The sequence below is a fragment of the Dermacentor albipictus genome, chromosome 10 (assembly GCF_038994185.2).
Source record: "Dermacentor albipictus isolate Rhodes 1998 colony chromosome 10, USDA_Dalb.pri_finalv2, whole genome shotgun sequence".
Lineage (NCBI taxonomy): Eukaryota > Metazoa > Arthropoda > Arachnida > Ixodida > Ixodidae > Dermacentor > Dermacentor albipictus.
Genome location: NC_091830.1, coordinates 68884604 through 68905520, shown reverse-complemented (window position 1 = coordinate 68905520; position 20917 = coordinate 68884604). Strand labels below are relative to the sequence as shown.

Here is a 20917-nt window from a genome sequence, read left to right as displayed (position 1 = left end):
GGTGCTGTAATGCACAAAAAAAAAATGCAAGGTTACCATGGTGGTAAAGTAAAAGGTGCTAAAGATTGATGCATCTGGCTTTGTAGCAATAGTAGATGCAAGGAAGTGGTACCATTAGACATATGTGGGGGGTAACAAAATGTTAAGCACAAGTTATTCTAGGATAGTTGTCAAAGTTTAGCAGTGGTTTATCGATAGATGTCCTACTGAAGACACTTCTTCGTTACATCTGTTAAAGGGGCCCTGAACCACTTCTTATTGAAGCGGAGAAAGCATTTGAAGCTGAAATACGCTGCTTCGGAAATACATTGCCGCAAAAAGTACTTCAGTGCGTTCAGCAGAAGCGGGGCCATTGGCTATCAAACACGGCTTCTGCTGTGTTCCTTCTCGAATGCCTCGTGCTGCGAAGGTTACGGTGGAGCACGGCATGCCCACAACGCTACGCCTTCTCTGTGTTGCCACAGGGAAATAAATTGTCATCGTCGCGCGCAGTTCAAATTTGATTTTGGATGTTAACGTGCACACCACTACTTCCGGTTTTGGCGCATACGATGTCCGCAGTGCGCTTAGGATGGATGGATGGGAGGTAGGAGCGTCCCCTTTGAAACGGGGCGATGGCAGTTGCCACCATGCTCAGATTTTTATTTTGCCTTTTATTTTTATCTGTGTTGTGTGTTATTGAATTTCTCGATTTTCTTTAAATACGTCTTCCTACCCTTTTAAAAAACCTTATGTCACCTCTCTGCTTTTGAGCCACCAATCCTCCAATCGCCTTTTGCTAATTTCCCCCGCACATTTATTTACATGACTATCATCTCTGAACCCTAGGGCCTCAGGAAGGGCGACTGTGGCGACATCGGGATTGATACCATCACATTTTAGTATGAGGTGTTCCATTGTTTCTACATATTTACCACACACAGTACATGTGTCTTCTTCTTCGTTAAATTTCTTTTTATAGCTCCGCGTTCTAAGACGTCCTGATCTAGCTTCAAAGAGTAGGGCACTGCCTCTTGAGTTATCATAAAACGCTTCCTTCCTGATCTGCTGTTTCCAGTATCGATATAGTTCTACACTATGCTTCTTTTCCATTGAATTTATCCAATTTTTACCTTCCACATTTTTAACCTGTCGTTTAATGCTCTGTCCTTTTTCGTCCTCGTGTCTGGTATACTTACTGGTTAGCTTCCTAGTTCTTTTCCGCCATTGTGAGTCAACGCTCTTTCTGTATAGGTATTTAAACACCTTAGCTGCCCACCTGTTATCATCCAATTTCCTCAGACGTTTTTCGTATAGGATTTTACTCTGAGCTTCCCGTGCTTCGAATGATGCCCAGCCCATATCTCCCTGTACTGCTTCGTTTGTGGTTTTCCCGTGGGCACCTAGTGCTAACCTTCCCACAGCTCTCTGATTTACTTCTAGTCTCGACTGAACCTCTGCCCTTAAACACAGGACCGCATTCCTGAAAGTAAGCCCCGGCACCATTACTCCCTTCCAAATGCCTCTCAGTACCTCATGCCTGTTGTAATCCCACAATGCCTTATGTTTCATTATCCCAGCATCTCTTCGCCCTTTTGCTATTAGAGACTGTTCGTGCTTTTCCGTGTACATCTGCCCTTTGTTTATCCATACCCCGAGATACTTGTATTCGGCCACTCGGGGTATTTCGTGGCCTTGTATTGTAAGCTCCTGATCAGTTGTATCGTTGAAAAACATCTCACCGGACTTAGCTGCACTAAAACGGAAACCTAAACTGCCTCCTTCGTCCCCACAGTAATTAACCAGAGTTTGCAAATCTTCCTGGCTATCTGCTAACAGTACAATATCGTCCGCATACATTAAACCCGGTAGTCATTGCTCAACAACCTTTTCGCCTAATCTGTACGACAGATTATACCCTAGATTGCTTCATTGTAACCTTCTTTCCATGCTTATCATATAAACCATGAACAGCAGCGGTGATAGAGGACAACCTTGCCTTAATCCTTTGTGAACCTCGACAGTTGTCGTACTCTTGATTCCTTCCCATGTTATTTCAACATTAATTTCTCGATATAGTTCCTGTAGAAAATCAATTACCTCATTACCGATACCTTCAACTTTTAATATGTTCCACAGGAGTTCCCTGTTCACATTGTCGTATGCACCACTTATGTCCAGGAAGGCTAAATACAGAGGTCTATTTTTCGCCTTAGCTATTTCTGTGCATTGGGTAAGCATGAACAAGCTATCATCTAAGCGCCTACCACTTCTGAACCCGTTCTGAAGTTCTCCAAGTATTCTATTACTTTCTACCCATGAGTGCATTTTTAATTTCACCGCCTGCATCGCCAGCCTATATATAACTGATGTTATCGTAATTGGTCGTAAAGATTTTATGTTCTTATTATCACCTTTCCCTTTATAAATCAAATTCATTTTACTCTGTTTCCAACTGTGCGGAATTTGCTTATTCATTATGACTGCCTCCAATGCTTTTATCAGCATTTCCTTGCTTCTTGGGCCAAGTTCATTAATTAACTTGATTGGAATTTCGTCTATATCCCCGCGGACATGCATTTTGGAACATTTGCTTCCGCCTTTTTCCAATTAGGATTGGTCAGTTCTAAGCTGTTTTCTATTATGCTATTCTGTGTTGCTCCCTCACTTGGGGCGATTACCCTATCGTCTTTCCTAAATGACTCTGCTATAACTGAACCAATGTAGTTCACAGCGTCATCTCCTTCTAAACAATTTCCTTCGGCATCGTGAATCTGTTTCTGTGATTAGCTTTACCCAGCCAGCTTATATGGTTCCAGAATTTTCTTGACCCCCCTTTATTTGCATCGTGAACTTCAGCCAGCCAGCGATCAGAGGACTGCTTTATTTTAGCCTGGACGAGGACCTGCACTTGTTGTTTCTTTTGTCGATAATATTCCCATTTTTGGCCTATTTCCTCTTCAGATAACTGCGCCCTCTTTGCTTCTCTGTGTTCCCGAGATGCCCACCGTCGTTGTTCGATGGCCTCTCTAATTTCCTTATTCCACCAACTTCGTGGCTTCCCCTTTCCTCTCCAGTGGTTTACTCCTTTTACCTCTTTTATTTTTGTACTAATGAGTAGTTCTAAGTGATTATAATCCCACCTTTCCATAGGATGTTTCTTTATTGCTTCCTCTATGCCAGCCACTATTTGCGCGTCATTTAATTTTGCGTACTCTTTTTGGCTTCCCTGCATTTCTCTTTTGAGTAGGGCTCCCAACTGTAGACTAATACGCTTATGATCACTTCCGAGGCTGTACTTCCCCTGTTCGTCTATTTCCATTATTGCTAGCTTGCTATACAATCCCTGCGACATTAAGAAGTAGTCAATGGTCGTTTGTCTGTTACGGGACTTCCATGGGATTTGTCCCTCACACTTAGTTTCTCTATTTACTATAACTAGGTTGTGTCGTTCACAGAAGTCTAGCATCAACTTCCCATTACAATCTGTGTATGCATCCAGATCCTCGATGTGGCCATTCATGTCACCCAGCAGACAAATATCGGCACCTTCTCCAAACTGCTTTATATCGTCATCGAGACACTTCACTAGATCTTTGTTCTCTTGCCTGTATTTGTCCCCTGTCCCTAAATAAACTACTCCTAGCCATGCCTTTTTACCGGCAATTGTACCTGATACCCAGACATGTTCTTTGCAAGTTAACTTTATTCTTTGCCAATTTGTTCCTTGGTGTATGAGCATACCTACTCCTCCTCCCTTTCTCTCCGTTGTTGTTCTATTGCTCCCTTCCCAGATGTAGCCTTCAATAAGTGGTGGGTCCTCTAAATCCCTGAGGTGCGTTTCGCATAGCGCGTATACACCTACTTCTTCGTCCTTTAACTGCTGTTCTATTTCTAACCACCTCGCTCTCTTTCTACCGCCTTGCATGTTTATGTACCTGATCCTGGTGTTAAATTTATTTGTAGTTTTCTTCCTAGACCTCCTAGTGGCCATTTTATTGGCGTCAGCCTCTATTGTTGCACTTTCTACACTGTTTCTACCTACCCCTACACCCTGAGGCGCAGTGGACCCCCTAAAAAAGCTACTGCCAGACCTGCCAGGCGCCAGCCGATCTCGGCTCCTAGCCTTCCATTAAAGTGGATGCCATCTCGTGTAAAGCCTCCGCCAAAGCCTGCTCTATGCACTTCTCTGTTTATGTCTGCCACTTCAAATCTTTTCTCCTGGCTTAGCTTTCTTATTTCACAATTTACAGCCACAACGTCCTTGGCAATTGCTCCGTTCCTTCCTTGCACCTCCGGCACTGTGCATACCACGATCTGGACTTGCTGTGCTATCGCCCTTAAATCGTCAACTCCCTCCGCTAATCTTTCCACTACTTTTGCAGCTTCACCATTCAACACATCATTTAGCCCCGCCGCTACCACTACCAAATTGCGCTCTGCAACATTCTCAGAAAGCTCGCTTTTTGTTTCTCTCAGTACTGCGTCCATTGTCCTGCCTGGGAACGTCCAGACTGCTACCCGCTTATCACCCTTTGCACGCTACATATATATATATATATATATATATATATATATATATAGCTCTTTTGCACCTCCTATTTGAATCACCACCGATAAGTACTAGGGCATTCTTTCCCTCCCTCCTAACTTCCAGGTTGTGCTTATCATTGGCTATGAGCTCATTCCTTGGGGTTAGCTTGTTCCCCTCCTCTCCTCGCGCTCGCTGGCGCCTCCTGTGGCTGCAGCGTCGCCTCCCGCGGGGCGTGTTGCGCTGCTTCGCTATAACTACGCCGATTCACCGGCGGCGAGCTGACTACCGCTTGCTCCGCCACCCTGCCCCCGACTTCGCATTGTAGGGTCTGCCCTACTATCTTTGCTTTTGCCACCGGCTTGGTGTCCCGACCCATCATTCTCCGCTGCGCGCGTCTCAAGCGCATCGAGACGCCTATGCAGTTCTGCTCTCCTTTCCTCCTCTTCTCCAAACTCGGCCACGGTTCTTACTAATTGCGCGGCCTGCACCGCTTCCACCTTGACCAACTCGGCGACTTTCGCCTGCAAAGCTAACCGCCTCTCCCGCTCCTCCCTCAGGTCTGCTTTCAGCTCCTCGAACTTGGCTGTCCAATTTCCTTCCAGTTTTTGGACTGCTTCCCTGACCCCTTCGCACAGCCTGCACGTAAAGCACGTAAAGCTTAGCCAGTGGATTTGATGCGCCATCTTGCGGTGGCCGCGGTATCTACGCTACGTAGCACGTGGCCTCCGCAATGGGCTCCGGCAGGGCGCGCCGCCGGAGCCGATCGCGGAGGCCACGCGTAGCATATCTACGGTGTCTACGCTACGTAGCTACATGCAACTGAAGTGCATGTGCGTAGGACTTGCTTCGTGCGCGACAGGGCTGGAGTACGTGCTCGCGCTCATATGCTCCAATCTGACCGTGGTGCGGACCGGCTTTGCTTTGCCTACCAGCCTGTGAGGGACGGATAGTGGCCGCATCCGACCTTCGCATTTCTTGAAGCGCTGCCAAGGCGCCTTAACCAAGCGGCCAAGAGTGCAGCGTGCGTGTGGTCTGAGCTTAAGTTTTGCCTGGTTCGAGGTTATAGTTGAGCGTTCAAAACTAGCCGAGATTAGCGAGACCCAGCGCTACGTCACCGGTGGTCGAAAGTTTAATTCCTACGCGAGCGGCAGCGGCCGAGCGCGAGCAGACGATAGTCGCGCTTCTTCCAGAAGTAGCGAATTGTTATCAAAATTCGAAAGCACATATTCGCTTACTTCAACCTGCTTATTAAACTTCGTCATTAAACGTACGCAGTAACACAAGGAACAAGCGCAGGGATCCAAACACGTACCCTTCTTGATTGACCCCAAGCAAGCAAATGAGCTCGGCGGTAGATCGGGCTGACGCCCATGGCCAGTTGGAAAAGACGGAGGCCCGATATCGGCCATCTGGGTCGGGCCGGGCTTAGGTTTTGCAAGTCGCCATCCTGTTTCGCATCGCGCCGACGTCGTGGCAGCCGCCCAAATGACAGTGGCCGCGTTCGGCCCACACAGGTGCCGACGAATTCCCCACGACGGCAACAGCGTGGCTTGTCCAAGACCGGCGCTCCTTTTGCTGGTATTCATATTCAGGTATTTTCTCTTGCTTTGTTTTTTTTACTTAGTTACGTATACCGGGTGCTTTGTCACCCTGCCGCAGATACCAGATACCACCAGTTAAAGGGAGTGACAACTGGCCAGAATGTGTTGTGAGACGTCGATGGAAATGAAATGATGATGATTTATAGCGATAAAATCCAGCACGCTGTTCGCGATTTAAGCAGGGATCATAATTTCAAATTGACCAGGAAAGTCTCGAAAACGAAGAGTGGCGAGGCCTGGCGGTGAATTTTTGGTACGTTGGATGTAGTCTACGAGATTACTGTACCTGAGTCGGCTGTTATTAAGTACAACGTAATTATTTATTCAAATTACAGTTGCTATGTTATTAGACACTTGTTCTATATTCTGTGCTTCGGAATACGGTGAACTGCGTAGCACGCGTTAAAGCGTGGTTTCGCTTTCGATCAGATTGGTTTCGTTTTCGTTGCTTAAGTACTAAAGCAGTTGGACAGGAAACCACGAAAACACGTATAGTCATTATCGCAGAAACACTTCAACACTTCAGAAGACATGAATCACGGGAACACCGACTTGATAAACAAAATAATACTTTCTCACAGTTACGGCCGCACTTGACATCTAGTTGGCCTCGAGCTCCACCACTGGCAAAGCTGGCGCCACCGTCGGCGTGACGTGCTAGGAGGGATTACGTGGACATAGCGGCCGCGTCGGCTGCTTTGGGCGCACCGAAGCGAGCTGAAAACGAGTTTAAATTCCCTCGTACGCTGCGGTCCTCATTTAGTGGCGAGATTTTCCCGCTTCGAGTGTCTCCTTTACAACGCTTGAAAGCACTACAATAGGTAGTGGCTGCCTTTGAAGGCGCGCAACATGGTAAACCACTGCTCGGTGCTGCAGTGCCGGACGTACGCAACGGAGCCCGATGTCAGCCTTATTCATACGTAGACGAAGGACAAGAAGCTGCGTGAAGCTTGGCTCGCGAAACATAAAACCGGCAAACAGTCATCGGCTACAACTCGGGTATGCAGCAAGCACAGACGCGAGGAAGATTCCTGCTACGGCGCCCGGTCTGCGATGTTCTGAAAACGCGCACTCAGACGCTCGCCTGAGTCCGCTACCCGACTAATGTCATGACGGTTTGGTCTATGAATTTGTTGATGCTATAGATACTGGCAAGTTCAGTGGAGTGGAAAGGCAGCGGTAAGAAGCACATTAAAAGAAAAGCATGGCATATGGTCATGTTTGTGTTATGAATTAATGCACTGGATTACAAAAAAGGAGCAGCGGGAAATTGCACGCTGAGAACACCGATAAACATACAGTGCGACGCAACTCGAGAAATAATATTGAAAGCTCAAGGAATTTAAAAGAAAAAAAAAAAGATTGAATCGTCGCGACGGCACATCACAGTCCCCCGTAGGCGTCGAAGTCTCTACAATGAAATTATTTTTGAACAGCTCTGATAGCGCCCACGCAACAATGGTTGCTTGTATACTGTCAAATGTTCATATTCTGCGGCCTAAAGCTCATGGCACGGTGCGAAAACGCGCGCGCGGGGAAAGCGAAACAGTGCGCGGTCAATCATGCAGACGCGCAGTCGGTCGCTGCGAATCTGCGCGATCGCTGCATTGAGGCTTCATTCTATTACGCTCCATTTAGCTATACAAGCACTATAAGAACATATCTCACATAGTTTGCTCTCAGCGTTTACCTACCTTTCACGCAAGAAGCCGGTTCGGGAGACTCCATCGTGGCCACCGCGGGCAGTGGCGTTCACTGTACGTATTCGGTAAAGAGACAGCGGCTGTAAACGATTGTGTGCTTTCACTTTGCCCAAGATTATTATTTAGACAATAAGAAACTTCTCTCGTTTCGAAAGTACTTACAGAAATGTCCGGGAGAGCTCGCGCGTGGTGTTTTCAGTGAGCGCTGACAGCAAAACCTATAAGGAGCGCGCCGCATGATCCCTCATACTACGCCAGCGAGGCGCTTCCGATAGATGGCGACTCCGTAACTCCTCGCCGCCAATAGTGACGCCATTGTAGGCAATTTTAGAGGGACAATTAAACCGCACTGAAAGTGCTTAGAATTAATTCGGGATTATATATCAAATATATGCACGACAGAAGCGTCAGAAAAAAAAAAGATAGGCATTTCGTCTGGAAATCGGATCTCTTAATTATCAGGATCGGCCTATAACGTTACGAAAACCACACTTGCGAGAACAAATAGGGTATGATATCGTTTCGTACGTGCACTAGCTGGTGTCACGATGTCGATCGACCAAGTCGCCATCTCTGATACCCACGCAGTTTCCGGCACGAGCAAAGTTTACGTTGTCTTCAGTATAACGAGGAGGCGTCGACACGCCAGACCCCGGGAAGGCAGGCGATGGCAGGTTCGTACTGACGACGGTTTCTACATTGCGGTTCACCCCACGCATCGCGGTATACGCGGCTACTCACCAATCCAACTTGCCCGCTCAGACACAGCGGTTATCTTCTCGCAGCCGTAGAAGCCTCATAGTTGAATGAATGAATGAATGAATAAAGCCTTTATTTTAAGGAAGGGGACGGCTCTAGGCCGCTGATGGGGATTAGGAGGGAAGGGAATGTGGGTACCCAGACTGTTGGCTGAAAACACTTCTTCATCTGTCTGGGATCTTCCGCTTTATGCAGGCTCAGGTGCATGTTTAGTTCCGCCGCTCTCACGTGGGCTGATCGACCCCTTCTACGCTACTCGAAACAGGCCACTTTGTCTGCCATATGTTGAAGAAAAATTCGTCCTGGTCCGGGACTCGAACCCTTTCCCTTGATTAATTCTTCTTAATTTTCCCTTTATTCATTACTTCTCTCCACCTTGCGGGTTTCCGCAGAACTATCACGTCAAACGTAGTTCATTACGGCCAGCTTATGTCTTTGCTTCAAGATTCAAGTGTGGACACAACATCGATCACCAAATTCACCATTTCCTTCCTCCACGTATTGTGGTCGCGCAGAATATCGCGCATGCATCACTAGCTTGTGTTCGCAAAAAAAAAAAAAAAAAGAGAACCCTTGGAGGCAGTGGCGTAGCAATAGGGGGGGCCGGGGGGCCGTGGGCCCCGGGTGCAAGGGGCCTGTGGAGGGGGGGGGGTGTCATATACGTCTGAAGACACCCCTCTTTCCGCCGGTTATACCCGGGGGGGGGGGGGTTGACAGAAGACCTATGGGCCCCGGGTGCCAGACGACCTAGCTACGCCACTGCTTGGAGGTCGCTCAAGCTTCGCCTTTAAAGCCCGAACCCCACGAGAGCTATTTAGTGCGCTACGGCGACGAGCGACGAAACGAGCCGTCGCCTGAACAGGTCGCTCGGTTCTGGAAATCTAAAGACTTCGTCGCTCGTATGCGACTAGCCAATAGCGCGAAGCCGGAACTGGATGTACATACATCACTCAAATACCACCGATTGTCGCACTGAACGAGCGAACGATTGAATTTTTATAAGTGCAAGAATAAGAACCTACTGCAAGACCGTCAGAAATATTTTATGCTGCTTTCTGCAGTAAAATACATCAATGGGTAACACCGCGGAGACTACTTGCAGGTGACGAGCTAACGCGACAGCCATCTCCATCGTGTCGCTTGTCTCACGCAAGATCGCTTGCATGAGGTTTATATTAGGTCGGGTGCTGCTATCTAAATGCATGTAAAATGAGAATTCGTTTTTCTCAGCAGCCACGGCACCAAATTTGATGAGATTTGCTGCATTTAATAGAAAAACTGAAAATCTAGTGACTGTTGGTTTCGAATTTTCGATTTAGGTCCTCAATTTTTTATAAAAAGTTGGTAAGAACTGAAAATTTTCAAAAAACGAAAGTACAAAGTTTACAACTCTGTAACTCAGCGACGAAAAATTATAATACAATTCCGGGAGTTACATCTGGTAGTACATCTAAAGCGGACAAAATTTATGTGTTACACATGCACCTAAAAAAGTTGAGTAATATGGAAATACAGCTTTTGCAAAACCCTTGTAAACAACGTAACAAATGTACCTGAGATATAAAAAGACGTATCGAATTTGTCCGCTTTCAATGATCTAATGGATTCCGTTTATAGAACCGCGATATCTGCTCTTGATGCAGAGCTATGAATTTGTAAACTTCGCGCTTCTATTTTTTTCACACTTAAGAATTTTTGAAAATATTTTTAAGAAAATTGAGGACCAAAGTCGAAATTCCGCTTCCAACAGTCACTAGGATTTAACTTTATCTCTCAAATGCAACAAATTTCATTAAAATCGGTCCAGGGGTTATCTCAGAAAAACGTTTTTGCGTTTTTACATGTATTTGAATAGGCCGCGTCGGAGTTGGGCCCGAGCTAAAGCTTCCTCTTAAGAGGAAGCTTTAGCTCCTAAACGTCCTAAACTCCATTTCTTTCACCACCTATGTGGTGCGTATCCTCGTATAGCTTTGAGAAATCTTGACGCAGGGAGAGTCAAGGTTTATCAGATCGCGCTTTTTCTCTTTAAGCTGACGGAGAGTGTGAAACTGCGTTCACATAAATAAATCTTGAGTTTGTTTGTTTGCCCGACCATTGAGAGGAAAAAATAAACTTGTAGAATGTGAAATAGAGTAACAACCATGTTGCTGCTGTCACACACCTTATGCAATTTCGAACTTCCCTTATTTATAAAAGCGCCCGTTCGAATCAGCAGTGGAGTATCACTGACGCATTCCGCCTCGTTGTCGCTGTGTCTTGTATCGCTCCGACAATCATCATTTTCACTGAGAATTAATAACCCCCATGCAAAAAATAACAGCTCAAAGATCTTAATGCTTCTTTTGATTTGCGCATGTGGTATTTGATCATGAATAAGGACAATCACTGAGCCCGAAATAATATAATAAAGCAATAAAATGTTCTTAAAAAGAAAGAGGCTACCGGTGCAAAGAGTAAGAAAAAAAAAAGAGAGCCCAACTTGTTCCGGTCACTGGAGGACACTGGCACGTGTTTTACTTCCACGTCAGTTGGAGCCGTTCGAACCAACATGGCGCAAATGTATGCGAAGCCTCAGCCTTACATAACTCGAGACCAGAAGCTTCTCTACAGACTCGCTGTGCTCGTGGCAGGTCCTCAGGCAGGGACGAACCATTTTCGTCAAATACTCAATAACAGCCTCACAGACTTCAAAGGGGACCTCAAGGGAAGCAAGCTCTCAGTCCAACTCACGACGCCCCTGAAATACGCCAGCAAAACAGCGCCCCGAACGGAAGAAGTCACGTGACTGCAGCATGTGAAGCAGACGACGGAACGAAGGCGCTAACGGTGCTTCCAGTGATTTCGCACTGCAGCTTTTATGGCCTGACGAACCGGAAAACGAATTTTCGTGTGTCTGATCTCGAGAAAGGTCGCCACTTCTGCGAGGCAGGCCAAGGTCATGGTAGTATACGAAGTAGAAAACTGGTGCAAATTGCGATGCAAATGGACCCCGTCAACAGAGCTCACCGCGGTAATCTAAGACCTGGAGCACCAGCATTTATATATCAGATGTTATTTGCTGTGCAGTTTAACATTGTCGCGTACTTAATCATGTAAATAGGCGAACAACAACAACAACAACAAAAATCCCCGACAATACATAAAAAGTGTACAAAATATACGAGTACATATTGGCCTCGAGCTCCACCACTGGAAAAGCTGGCGCCACCGTCGGCGTGACGTGCTAGGAGGGATCACGTGGACATAGCGGCCGCGTCGGCTGCTTCGGGCGCGCCGAAGCGAGCTGAAAACGAGTTTAAATTCCCTCGAACGCTGCGGTTTTCATTTAGTGGCGAAATTTACCCGCTTCGAGTGTCTCCTTTACAACGCTTGAAAGCACTACAATAGGTAGTGGCTGCTTTTGAAGGCGCGCGACATGGTAGGCTACTGCTCGGTGCCGCAGGGCCGGACGCACGTAACGGAGGCCGGTGTCACCCTTATTAACACGTACCCGCAGGACAAGAAGCTGCGTGAAGCTTGGCTCGCGAAACATAAAACCGGCAAACAGTCATCAGCTACAACTCGGGTATGCAGCAAGCACAGACGCGAGGAAGATTTCTGCTACGGCGCCCGGTCTGCGATGTTCTGAAAACACGCACTGAGACGCACGCCCGAGTCCGCTGCCCGACTAATGTCATGACGGTTTGGTCTATGAACTTGTCGATACTATAGATACTGGCAAGTTCAGTGGAGTGGAAAGGCAGCGGTAAGAAGCACATTTAAAGAAAGCATGGCATATGGTCATGTTTATGTTATGAATTAATGCACTGGATTACAAAAAAGGAGCAGCGGGAAATTGCACGCTGAGAACACCGATAAACATACAGTGCGACGCAACTCTAGAAGTAGTATCGAAAGGTCAAAGAATTTAGAAGAAAAAAAAAGATTGAATCGTCGCGACGGCACATCGCAGTCCCCGTAGGCGTCGAAGTCTCTACAGTGAAATTATTTTTGAACAGCTCTGATAGCGCCCACGGAACAATGGTTGCTTGTATACTGTCAAATGCTCATATTCTGCGGCCTAAAGCTCATGGCACGGTGCGAAAACGCGCACGTGGAGAAAGCGAAACAGTGCGCGGACAAGCATGCAGACGCGCAGTCGGTCGCTGCGAATCTGCGCGATCGCTGCATTGAGGCTTCGTTCTGTTACGCTCCATTTAGTTATACAAACACTATAAGAACATATTTCACATGGTTTGCTCTCAGCGTTTATCCACCTTTCACGCAAGAAGCCGGTTCGGGCGACTCCATCGCGGCGACCGCGCGCAGTGGCGTTCACTGTACGTATTCGGTAAAGAGATAGTGGCTGTAAACGATTGTGTGCTTTCAGTTTGCCCAAGAATATTATTTAGACAGTAAGAAACTTCTCTCGTTTCTAAAGTACTTACAGAAATGTCCGGGAGAGCTCGCGCGTGGTGTTTTCAGTGAGCGCTGACAGCAAAACCTATGAGGAGCGCGCTACGTGATCCCTCATACTACGCCAGTGAGGCGTTTCCGATAGAGGGCGACTCCGTAACTCCTCGCCGCCAATAGCGTTGGGTAAGTCTCATGGAGCCGCTTTTTCCCGATGCTCCAAAGGCGCTTTCTTGTCAAATATGACCTTCAACATCGTATTTGTACTCTTTAAGGGCTTTGCATGGGAGACATTGACATAAAAGGCTTTCGCTGCTACCGAAGTGGTGCGCGAAAGCTATTCTGATTTTCTCGTTAATCACGCAGTAGCGAGGCATTCGTCAAAAGATTACAGATATTACCAAAGTAACTGCAGTGGTTATGAGCGATAACACGTAGGCTTGTGCGTGTATTGATCGGCTCGAACACATAGAGAAAGACTAAGAGCGGACACTCCGAGAAATCTGGCCTCAGGAACTACGTCACGGCTACGTAACGAACGAATGCTCTCATCAAACGCCAGAGGACGCAGGCGCAAAAAAAGAAAATGTTGTAATGAATTCTGCTCAATCGCTTTACAAAATAATAATTATACACCCAAATTTGGCGTGTTTCTGATACATAAGAACAGAATTTATCGAGAACACCTTCCGTGCTTTTTGTTCTTCATTCGTACTGCCATCAACACCAATCACCATTCGTCCATGGAGAAGAAATCAACACCAGCGGCGTGCCAGCGGGAACGTCTCGTGAACGTCGACTGCGGCGGTGTTCTTGTGTGTGAGAAAGGTGAGTCACGTTTTTAAGCGAAGCTTGGAGTAATTGACTTGTGAGCGCGACGAGGTTCGCTAAAAAAAGCAGTTTGCGGCTGTATATGAGGCGGCGAGACGCGAACATTGCGAAAAGCATCCCCCCTCAAGAAACGCGTAGCAAGAGGGCTGTACTAGCTGTACTTCCTTGCTATCTCCACCGAGAACGGCATAATCTTTGTTGGTTGCGTTCCGTGAAAATAATCAAACGACGCGAAGCTGCCATTACCTTCCACCGGTTCACGGCTGTGCACTGCACTGCGACTCGCAGCTTGTCAGACGCCATCGAGACGCTGCGTCTAGGTTTGCGAGGGTAAACCGTTCTTGCCCAGCGCTGTTTGCGATAACCGCGGTATCGGCGTTCCATTAAAATAGTTCGTGTTGGCGGATTAAAAATGATGTGCTGGACAACGCTTAAGGTCGATATCATGAATTGCGCATTTCAGGAAAATTCCGGTTTCGAGAAAATTGAATTCCTAAACCGCGTTTAAATGATCGCGTCACGGTTGACGGTCTTTTCGTTGGCCCGTTCTAGAGGCTGACGAACGCTGGAAAGAACATAAAAGACGCCACGCTGATTCAGTCCGAAAACGGCGTTCCGGGGACGGGCGCTACCTAAATAAAGCAGGTCGTTAGGCACGCTGTAGCGAAGTTTTGCTTGCTCGTTTCCTTTATAGAGTAAGGGCTCCTGAATATTTTAACGATATTGCTTGCAAACAATGGCATGTGACATAAACAGCGAGCATAGCTTATTGCGTTTGGTACTTTAGCGAGGTGTGTATCTAAGGCGCACGGACGGACGCTGGTGTATGCGTCCGTGCGGATTGTTTATACAGAAAAGTAACGGTGGAGAAAAGTCACCAGTGACTACTGCACGTACTTATTGCGGCGGCCGTGTTGGGAAGCACTGCGCATTCTAGTAATTTTCGGTTCCTTATCATTTTTTTGTGGCGAAGACATTGCACAACGTATTGTCGCGTAGGCGTGGCATGGCGCGCATTTGAACAAAGGCCTCGTATTTGGACGTTTCGAATGTATTTTCATCACGCTTATGTGAACTGCTATTTTGCCTACCAATGTACTCCTTATACTGAGTACGTACAGGGGTGTCCAAAACTTCACAGGCCGCGATGCCCTCCATGGGATTAAATGGGAAAGCGGCCTGGGAACTTTTGAACACCCCTGTACGGGGCATCAACATTTATCCTTGTAAGTCCGGGTTATATGGGCCAGAGGTCAGGATGTGTCGGTGGTTTTATATTATGCATCGGTTCGCTATTCATTCAAAGCGGTTTCCTGGTACAGTTATGACGTGTGCATATGTTTTTGGTAAATAATGAAGCGTGCACTTACTGACATTTTCAGACCGTGCTGATGCCGTGCCGTCCGGCGGTCCAAGCTACGGCAGCTACTGCAGTGTGTCGTGGTGCTTTGACAACGGCAGAACCCAGAAGAAGCCTATCTTGACTTGCAATAAAAACATTGCGGAAACTCTGTCTCTTTGATACATATGAGCGCTTGTACCAAAACACAAAAGACAAGCGCGATGGATAAAGCCGTAGTGAATTATGATTACCTCTATCTCCATCTGTTACAACTTAATCGAAATAAAAATTGCGTCACTACCTCAATTCACACCAAATATTGAACTAGACAAAAGAGTGAATCGCTAAATCAAAGCGACAAATAAAAGCGTTGCCATTTGGGTGACGAAAAGTAGTCTGAAATGACAAGCTTCCGCGACAGCCCAACGTCGGTTACGCGGGGTAATCCAAATTTCGCGCCAGCGGAACCGAAACAGGAAGTGCAGGCCAGCTGCTCTCATCAACCGCCAGGTGCGCTAGGTTCGATTGGGCCGCTGGGGGTGTATGGGAGTGGCCGCTCTTAACTTTTTTTTCTTTCTCTATGTCGAACATATGTCGGATGTCTGATCTCTGCGCAAACGAAAGATTTCCCCCTATATCTAGGGATTTTTGTCGGGATCTAGGGAAATGTGACTTTCCGCATGGGTTATACATGTCCCAGTGCTGCCAAACCTAAAGATTTCCCGCGAGATCTAGGGAACATGAACGTTGTTTAGGGGAAAAAGGATTTTCGTTGTAATCTAGGCATAGAGAAAGAAAAAGACTAAGAGCGGACACTCCGAGAAATCTGGCCTCAGGAACTGCGTCACGGCAACGTAACGAACGAATGCTCTCATCAAACGCCAGGGGACGCAGGCGCAATAAAAGAAAAGGTTGTAATGAATTCTTCTCAATCGCTTTACAAAATAATAATTAAACATCCAAATTTGGCGTGTTTCTGATACATAAGAACAGAATTTATCGAGAACACCTTCCGTGCTTTTTGTTCTTCATTCGTACTGCCATCAACACCAATCACCATTCGTCCATGGAGAAGAAATCAACGACACCAGCGGCGTGCCAGCGGGAACGTCTCGTGAACGTCCGCTGCGGCGGTGTTCTTGTGTGTGAGAAAGGTGAGTCACGTTTTTAAGCGAAGCTTGGAGTAATTGACTTGTGAGCGCGACGAGGTTCGCTAAAAAAAGCAGTTTGCGGCTGTATATGAGGCGGCGAGACGCGAACATTGCGAAAAGCATCCCCCCTCAAGAAACGCGTAGCAAGAGGGCTGTACTAGCTGTACTTCCTTGCTATCTCCACCGAGAACGGCATAATCTTTGTTGGTTGCGTTCCGTGAAAATAATCAAACGACGCGAAGCTGCCATTACCTTCCACCGGTTCACGGCTGTGCACTGCACTGCGACTCGCAGCTTGTCAGACGCCATCGAGACGCTGCGTCTAGGTTTGCGAGGGTAAACCGTTCTTGCCCAGCGCTGTTTGCGATAACCGCGGTATCGGCGTTCCATTAAAATAGTTCGTGTTGGCGGATTAAAAATGATGTGCTGGACAACGCTTAAGGTCGATATCACGAATTGCGCATTTCAGGAAAATTCCGGTTTCGAGAAAATTGAATTCCTAAACCCCGTTTAAATGATCGCGTCACGGTTGACGGTCTTTTCGTTGGCCCGTTCTAGAGGCTGACGAACGCTGGAAAGAACATAAAAGACGCCACGCTGATTCAGTCCGAAAACGGCGTTCCGGGGACGGGCGCTACCTAAATAAAGCAGGACGTTAGGCACGCTGTAGCGAAGTTTTGCTTGCTCGTTTCCTTCATAGAGTAAGGGCTCCTGAATATTTTAACAATATTGCTTGCAAACAATGGCATGTGACATAAACAGCGAGCATAGCTTATTGCGTTTGGTACTTTAGCGAGGTGTGTATCTAAGGCGCACGGACGGGCGCTGGTGTATGCGTCCGTGCGTATTGTTTATACAGAAAAGTAACGGTGGAGAAAAGTCACCAGTGACTACTGCACGTACTTATTGCGGTGGCCGTGTTGTAAGTACTGCGCATTCTAGTAATTTTCGGTTCCTTATCATTTTTTTGTGGCGAAGACATTGCACAACGTATTGTCGCGTAGGCGTGGCGTGGCGCGCATTTAAACAAAGGCCTCGTATTTGGACGTTTCGAATGTATCTTCATCACGCTTATGTGAACTGCTATTTTGCCTACCAATGTACTCCTTATACTTAGTACGTACAGGGATGTCCAAAACTTCACAGGCCGCGATGCCCTCCATGGGATTAAATGGGAAAGCGGCCTGGGAACTTTTGAACACCCCTGTACGGGGTATCAACATTTATCCTTGTAAGTCCGGGTTATATGGGTCAGAGGTCAGGATGTGTCGGTGGTTTTATATTATGCATCGGCTCGCTATTCATTCAAAGCGGTTTCCTGGTACAGTTATGACGTGTGCATATGTTTTTGGTAAATAATGAAGCGTGCACTTATTGACATTTTCAGACCGTGCTGATGCCATGCCGTCCGGCGGTCCAAGCTACGGCAGCTACTGCAGTGTGTCGTGGTGCTTTGACAACGGCAGAACCCAGAAGAAGCCTATCTTGACTTGCAATAAAAACATTGCGGAAACTCTGTCTCTTTGATACATATGAGCTCTTGTACCAAAACACAAAAGACAAGCGGGATGGATAAAGCCGTAGTGAATTATGATTACCTCTATCTCCATCTGTTACAACTTAATCGAAATAAAAATTGCGTCACTACCTCAATTCACACCAAATATTGAACTAGACAAAAGAGTGAATCGCTAAATCAAAGCGACAAATAAAAGCGTTGCCATTTGGGTGACGAAAACTGGTCTGAAATGACAAGCTTCCGCGACAGCCCAACGTCGGTTACGCGGGGTAATCCAAATTTCGCGCCAGCGGAACCGAAACAGGAAGTGCAGGCCAGTTGCTCTCATCAACCGCCAGGTGCGCTAGGTTCGATTGGGCCGCTGGGGGTGTATGGGAGTGGCCGCTCTTAACTTTTTTTTCTTTCTCCATGATCTAGGGAAATTTCACTTTGCGCATGGGTTATTTTACAGCGCGCGCCCACGATTGCTTTCACGTAGTGCCGTTTTTTCGACTATATGCGCCGAATTTTGTGACAGCGTGCCAGCCAGTCTCACATTGCGTGTCACCGCCAGCATGTCGTCGTCGTCCGACTGTGACCTGCAATGCCCGCAGCCACCAGCAAAAAAAGCTAAGGTATACGCGCAAAAGTACCTTGAAAAATGGGAAAAGGATAGCAAGTACACTGGCTGACTGACGAAGAGCAAGAAAGGACCGCTGCATTTCTACTGTAAGTCGTGTAGTGCTGATTATAATGGTGGAAAATCTGAATTAGACAAGCACGCAGCAAGCACGAAGCACCAAGCGAGCGCCGCAAGCATGGTAAAGACGCAAACGCTTTTTGACGTGCCCTGTTTTAGCGCAAACTCAAAAATGGAAAAGAAAGTCAAGGAAGGGGAAATAAGGTTGGCTGCTTTCGCAGTTGAGCACAACCTTCCGCATGCCATGATGGACCACCTCGTACGGCTAATAAAAGCGGTGTGCCCAGATTCCGACATCGCGAAAAAAATGTCTTGTGGCGGAACAAAGTGCACTGCAATAATGGAGGGAGTGCTCGGAAAGGACGGCAGCGAAAATCTCATCGCTTTACTCAAAACATCCCCGTTTTCACTCATCGCAGACGAGCCTACTGACAGGGCCGGAGTGAAGCACCTTTCTCTCGTGGCAAGAGTTGCGAAGGAAGAGGGGGCCGTGATTGACGCCTTCTTAGCCTTGCTTCCTGTTCAGGACGGTACCGCTGTTGGTCTGCACAGGTTAGTGTGTGATTTCTTCTCATCAGCAATGACTGAATACAGGAAGAACATGATCGGGTTTGCAGCCGACGGCGCTAACGTTATGATGTGGGCTAGGAACTCACTGGCTTGCCTCCTCAAGGGTGGCATTCCTGGACTGTTTACAATGAAGTGCGTGTGCCATTCCTTTCACCTATGCGCATCCTATGCATGTCAGACGCTCCCCAGGGGCATCGAAGACCTGGTCAGAGACGTTTATAACTATTTCCTGTCGTATAAGCAAATGGTGGCGTATCAGCATGTCCAGGAGGAGATCCTAGCTGTGCAGCCTCACAAGCTTTTACACCCCTCTCAGACACGGTGGCTCTCCCTCCACTCTGTTGTGGGACGGCTTCTCCAGCAATACCCTGCTCTTGTTGCATTTTTTGAGAGCCGCAGCAGCGAGGACCGACTTCTAGCTGTTCACTCGATCTTGAGCAAGCTGAAGGACCCCTCGACAAAGCTGCATCTCCAATTTCTCGACTACGCTCTCCCGCTTTTCACCACACTAAACGAGGAAATGCAAGCCGAAGAGACAAGACTGCACAAGCCTCATGGCTCTATATCAGCGGTATTGAAGACCATTCTCGAAGCGTACATAAAGGCCATCTGTTTCGGATCGGATCGGAAAACATTTATTGGGCTCTAGAAAAGAGATCTTCGCGGCTTCAGACGGGCTCTTCCATCTTCTGATGGATTCTTCTGTCAGCAATCACAGCTGGGTTGGTGCCCTAGTCCAAGGCTCCACTGAGTATGGCCAACCCGCGAGCTCGCTCTACTAGGCGCTTTTGGCCGTTCAAGCTTACGCTGGAAAGCATACTCTCCCACTGTTCCGCACTCGGCTTTTTAATTTTATAAATAGTTGGGGACTCAATATCTTGACAGGCCCATGATATGTGGTATAGATGAGCCCAGCCCATCTGTTTGCGGGATGTACTGTTGGAGCGTGTACCGTACAGAGACCCAAAGAACTTCATACCTCTTGAGGAGATATACCTCGGCGGAAAAGTGATGTCGGCACTGTCGGAACCTCACGGCATAGACCGAACCATTACTCATACCTTCCGCCTCAGATGTTTGGAATTCTATATTGAAGCGGCAAGCCAGATATTAACCAGATTCCCATAGGACAACGTCCAGATGAAGACAGGCAATCGACCCGCAAGTTGTCATCGAAAAGCGGATTTCTTCAATAGCCCCACTTGCCACCTCATTCCCTTCTCTGGTGCCAGAAAGGGAAATGAACAAAACTTACGCAGAATGGAGACTGCTCCGCAATACAGAAATGAACCTGCCGGCAGATGCGAGCGTTCAACGCTTTTGGAAACGAGTGAGAGACGCCAGGCAAGGAGTCGGGAGCGCAATATGTTTCCTCTCTTGAGCGACTTCGTCTACAAGCTTCTCTGTCTGCAGCACTCCAGTGCAACAGTGGAGAGAGCTTTCTCTCAGATCAACCTGATGAAAACAAAGACGAGAAACAGCTTGGTGACGCGAACCCTGGCAGCTACGCTTCACGCCAAGCGGGTTCTAGGAGGGGCCAACTGTTATGACTTTGCAGTGAAAGAACGCTTAATTGGCCTCATGAAAAAATAAATGTATATGCAGGAGTGAAACTCAGTCGGGATGCCCCCCGAATGACGTGTCCTATGTTTTAGCGTTTGTTTGTTCACGCCCACATTTGGGCACAAAGTGGATTTCCCTCGCTCTTTGACTGCAGCCGGTGAGCGTAAGTGTTCACTGCGAGATTTTCATTCATTTCAGGGCTTAGGCCAGGATTTATTAGGTTTTGATACTAACTAACGTTTTCCTTACGCGTGATCACGTGGTGCGCGAGGTGGCATGGGAAATCAATGTGTT

General features: G+C 47.4%; 2 long non-coding RNA genes across 2 annotated transcripts; both read left to right on the top strand.

Annotated features, from left to right (window-relative positions):
- The first annotated feature begins 13471 nt into the window (after positions 1-13471).
- LOC135898490 (uncharacterized) lies at positions 13472-15323 on the top strand. Its single transcript, XR_010563346.1, has 2 exons — positions 13472-13796; positions 15182-15323. It is a non-coding gene; the product is annotated as an uncharacterized lncRNA (long non-coding RNA).
- An 889-nt stretch (positions 15324-16212) lies between these two features.
- LOC135898498 (uncharacterized) lies at positions 16213-17821 on the top strand. The gene is made up of 2 exons (XR_010563349.1): positions 16213-16295; positions 17680-17821. It is a non-coding gene; the product is annotated as an uncharacterized lncRNA (long non-coding RNA).
- Positions 17822-20917: the final 3096 nt, after the last annotated feature.